Source organism: Camelina sativa, chromosome 12, assembly GCF_000633955.1.
Source record: "Camelina sativa cultivar DH55 chromosome 12, Cs, whole genome shotgun sequence".
Taxonomy (NCBI): Eukaryota; Viridiplantae; Streptophyta; class Magnoliopsida; order Brassicales; family Brassicaceae; genus Camelina; species Camelina sativa.
This window is the reverse complement of record NC_025696.1, coordinates 24821822-24827145: the sequence shown is the minus strand read 5'-3', so window position 1 is coordinate 24827145 and position 5324 is coordinate 24821822. Positions and strand designations below refer to the sequence as shown.

The window sequence follows — 5324 nt, the reverse complement described above, 5'->3', positions numbered from 1 at the left end:
GATGCATTCAAACTCCGCCTCTTTCCGTTTTCTCTTGGAGATAGAGCTAGGACTTGGGAGAAGAACCTACCAGTGGGATCCATTACCTCGTGGGATCAATGCAAGAGAGCCTTCCTCTCCAAATTCTTCTCAACTACAAGAACAGCAAGGTTGAGAAATGAGATATCAAGCTTTGCTCAAAAGGGAAATGAGAGTTTTTGTGAAGCATGGGAGAGATTCAAGGGCTATACTATGCAATGTCTTCACCATGGTTTCTCCAAGGAGTCTCTTCTTAGCACATTGTACAGAGGAGTGCTACCAAAGATAAGAACGTTGCTTGACACAGCAAGTAATGGGAACTTCCTTGGACAAGATGTTGATGTTGGTATGAATTTGGTGGAGAATCTTGCTCAAAGTGATGGAAACTATGGGGAGGAGTATGATAGAACTCCACGATATCACTCTGATATGAATGAGCATCACCGCAAGGAGATCAAAGCATTGAATGATAAGATGGATAAGATGGTTCTTGCCACTCAAAAGCCAGTCCATTTTGTTACCGAAAGTGATGTTTATCAAGGGTATCAAGAGGGAATGGAAGCTTGTGTTGAGGGACAAGAAGAGGTCAATTATGTTGGTGGCCAAGGGTATAACAAGTTCAACCCCAATTACCGCAACCATCCTAACCTCTCTTACCGCATCACCAATGTGGAGAACCCACAAGATCAGTCTTATCCACCACAAAACCACCTGGTTTTCCTTCTCAACCCAATTATCAACCAAAGCCTCAAGGGAATTACCAAGCCAAACCACAAAGCTATTCCCAACCTCAACAACAAATGAATGCACCACATCCTCAAGGTCAAGTAGATGACACAAATGCTCTACTTAGACAACTCCAAGAAGGACAAGGGAGAGGAGCTATTGAACTTACTACACAAATGAAGGCCATACACCATAAGGTTGACAATGTCTATGGTGAGTTGAATGCTAAGTTTGAGAGGTTGCAAACACAAGTCCAAGGACAAGCTTCCTCCTCCTCTACAAGACAAATGGGTTCATTACCGGGAAAACCAGAACCAAACCCAAAGGAGTTTGTCAACGCCATAATGTTGAGGAGTGGCAAGCAACAACCAACAAATGAGCTCAATAGGGACATTGAGCCTAAAGGAGGGGATGTAGTGGTTGAGATTGATGATGAAGATGAGCTGATATTGAAGGACTTGGGTAAAGATAAAGAAGCTGAAGGAGTTGTGGTTGACAAAGGGAAGAGTAAAGTGGTTGAGGAGCCTAAGCAAGACAAGACCATTGATGAAATTTCCAAGAAAAGTAAAGGTGTAGCCAAAGAAACTCTGTTTGTGCCTCCACCTTATGAACCAAGGCTGCCATTTCCTGGACGGTTCAAGAAGCAACAAGTGGACAAGTATAGAGCCATGTTTGATGCACAAATGAAGGATGTTGCTATCACAATGCCTATCATTGATGAATTCTTGTTGAACCCCTCTTACAGCAAGTTCCTCAAGGATGCAGTTTTGGAGAAGAAGAAAGCTCTCCAAGGAATGGTTATCTTGACTCATGAGTGTAGTGCTATCATTCAAAACAAAGTGGTGGCAAAGAAGCTTGAAGATCCTGGTAGCTTCACCCTCCCTTGCACTCTAGGACCTTTATCTTTTGGCCATTGCTTATGTGATTTGGGGTCTAGTGTGAGTTTGATGCCTCTCTCGGTTGCAAAGAGATTGGGTTTCACACACTACAAGAAGTGTATGATCACCCTTGTTCTTGCTGATAGATCAATTAGAACCCCGGTTGGAGTGCTTGAAGATCTCCCGGTGATGATTGGTCATTTTGAGATACCAACCGACTTTGTTGTTCTTGAAATGGATGAAGAACCAAAGGATCCACTCATCTTGGGGAGACCATTTCTAAGAACTGCTGGAACAATGATTGATGTGAAAGGTGGGAAGATGCAGTTGAATTTGGGAAAAGAAGCTTTGACTTTTGACATCAACCAAGTTATGAGGAAACCTACAATTGGTGGTCAAGTGTTATTCATTGAGAAGATGGAAGCTTTAGCTGATGAGCTTTTGGAGGAATTGGCCATAGAAGATGAGCTCCAAAGCACTTTGACAGTTAAACAAGGAGAGTTTGGGTTACTAAAGGAGGATAGTGAAGGATATGAAAAGATTCTTGACTCTCACAAGCCTTCTAAAGATGGTGGAAGCTTCCTTGAGTTGAAAGAGCAAGTGGTGTGTTCAGTTGAGGTAGATTTGAATGAGGATTGGAGTGAGCTTAAGGCACCCAAGATTGAACTCAAACCACTCCCTAAGGGGCTAAGGTATGCATTTCTAGGTAAAAACTCTACTTACCTTATCATTATCAATGAGGATCTTAGTGAACATGAAACTGTTACTCTTCTAGATGAATTAAAAAAGTATAGGAGAGTTATTGGTTATTCACTTGATGATATTAAAGGAATTTCAGAAACTCTTTGCATGCATAGGATTCATTTAGATGATGAATTAATGACTTCCATTGAACCACAAAGATGGTTAAACCCTAACTTAAGAGATGTGGTGAGGAAAGAGATTCTTAAACTCCTTGATGCTGGTATCATATATCCTATATCGGATAGTACATGGGTTTCTCCTATACATGTGGTGCCAAAGAAAGGAGAAGTTACAGTTGTTAAGAATGATAAAGATGAGTTGATTCCTACAAGAACTATAACTGGTCATAGAATGTGTATTGATTATAGGAGACTCAATGCTGCATCTAGGAAATATCATTTTCCTTTACTATTCATTGATCAAATGTTAGAGAGGCTTGCTAGTCATACTCATTATTGTTTTCTTGATGGGTATTCTGGTTTCTTTCAAATCCCCATACATCCAAATGATCAAGAAAAGACTACTTTCACATTTCCTTATGGTACTTTTGCTTATAGAAGGATGCCATTTAGATTGTGTAATGCCCCAGCTACATTCCAAAGATGCATGATGTCATTTTTTTCTGATCTAATAGAGGATGTTGTGGAGGTTTTCATGGATGACTTTTCCGTCTATGGAGATTCTTTTTCTGGTTGTCTTTCTAATTTGTGTAGGGTCTTGAGAAGGTGTGAGGAAACAAATTTGGTCTTGAATTGGGAGAAATGTCACTTCATGGTGAAGGAAGGGATTGTTTTGGGTCATAAGATCTCTGAGAAAGGAATTGAAGTTGATAGAGCTAAGATTGATGTGATGACCAATCTAGCACCTCCAAATTCGGTCAAGGGAATAAGAAGCTTTTTGGGCCATGCTGGGTTCTATAGGAGGTTCATTAAAGACTTCTCAAAGATTGCTAGACCTCTTACAAGGCTGCTGTGTAAGGAAGTTGAGTTTGAGTTCAATGAGGAGTGTCTTCAAGCTTTCAAGAAGATAAAGAAAGAGTTGATTAGTGCTCCAATAGTTCAGGCCCCAGATTGGAATTTGCCATTTGAAATCATGTGTGATGCTAGTGACTATGCAGTTGGAGCAGTGCTTGGTCAAAGAAAAGATAAGAAGCTTCATGTTATATACTATGCAAGTAGAACCTTGGATGAAGCTCAAGTCAAGTATGCTACAACAGAAAAAGAGCTCTTAGCTATTGTCTTTGCATTTGAGAAGTTTAGGCAATACTTGGTGGGTTCAAAAGTGGTTGTTCACACTGATCATGCAGCATTGAAATATCTTTTAGCAAAGAAGGATGCTAAACCAAGGCTGTTGAGATGGATATTGCTACTTCAAGAGTTTGATTTGGAGATTATAGACAAGAAGGGCATTGAAAATGGAGTAGCTGATCATCTATCAAGACTAAAGATTGACAATGAGATTCCAATCAATGATGCACTTCCTGAAGAATAGATAATGGCAATTCAACTCCTTGATAAGAGCCATGAAACTTGGAAAAAGCTAGGAGAGGTCATGAGGATGGAAGAGAATGGTCCTTGGTATGCTGATTATGTTAATTACCTTGCTTGTGGAATTGAGCCACCAAATTTGGTTGGGTATGATAGGAAAAAGTTCTTCAAGGACATTAACAACTACTATTGGGATGCACCATACCTCTACACTCTTTGTAAAGACAAGATTTATAGAAGATGTGTTGCCAAGGAGGATATAGAAGGATTAGTAGAACTATGTCATGGAGCAGCCTATGGAGGTCACTTTGCTACATTCAAGACTGTCACAAAGATTCTTCAAGCTGGTTTGTGGTGGCCTACAATGTTCAAAGACACTCAAGAGATCATCTCAAAGTGTGATTCATGTCAATGAAGAGGCAATATCAGCAGGAGAAATGAAATGCCACAAACTCCTATTTTAGAGGTTGAAGTGTTTGATGTATGGGGTATTGACTTCATGGGACCATTCCCTTCTTCCTATGGTAACAATTACATACTTGTGGCTGTTGATTATGTTTCTAAATGGGTTGAAGCCATAGCTAGTCCTACCAATGATGCAAAGGTTGTGTTGAAGTTGTTCAAGACAATCATTTTTCCAAGGTTTGGTATTCCAAGAGTGGTCATTAGTGATGGAGGGAAACACTTTATCAACAAGGTCTTTGAGAGTCTTCTCAAGAAGCATGGAGTGAAGCATAAGGTTGCTACACCTTACCATCCCCAAACTAGTGGTCAGGTTGAGATTTCAAACAGAGAAATCAAGTCCATTCTTGAGAAAACAGTTGGTATCACAAGGAAGGATTGGTCAAAGAAGCTCGATGATGCTCTATGGGCATATAGAACTGCCTACAAGACACCAATTGGAACAACTCCTTTCAACCTTCTCTATGGAAAGTCTTGTCATTTGCCAGTTGAACTAGAGTATAAGGCAATGTGGGCAGTCAAACTTCTTAATTTTGATATCAAGAATGCAGTTGAGAAACGCTTGGTGCAGCTGAATGAATTAGAGGAAATTCGCCTTGATGCATATGAGAGTTCAAAGATCTACAAGGAGAGGACAAAAGCATTCCATGACAAGAGGATTCTCCCAAGGGTGTTCAAAGAAGGAGACATGGTCTTGCTGTTCAATTCTCGGTTGAGGCTATTCCCAAGAAAGCTCAAGTCTCGTTGGTCAGGACCATTGAAGATCAAGGAAGTTCGACCTTATGGAGCCATTATGTTGCTAAACAAGTCCGGGAATGAGTTTGTTGCAAATGGACAGAGGTTGAAGCCCTATTTGGCTAATGATTTCATCGAGGAAGGAACCACGGTTTCTCTCTCGGAACCCCCAAGACGCCTAAAAGGCGCGGTAACGTCAAGCTTAGTGACGTAAAACAAGCGCACTTGGGAGGTATTCCCATGGTATCCTTGTAAATATTCTCTTTTTCTTCAG

The 5324-nt window shown here is 40.6% G+C and overlaps 2 pseudogenes; both read left to right on the top strand.

The window, feature by feature from the left end:
• LOC109127990 overlaps positions 1 to 5324 on the top strand; it is a 21980-nt pseudogene that overhangs the window by 8556 nt on the left and 8100 nt on the right.
• LOC104733816 lies at positions 819 to 5264 on the top strand (annotated as a pseudogene).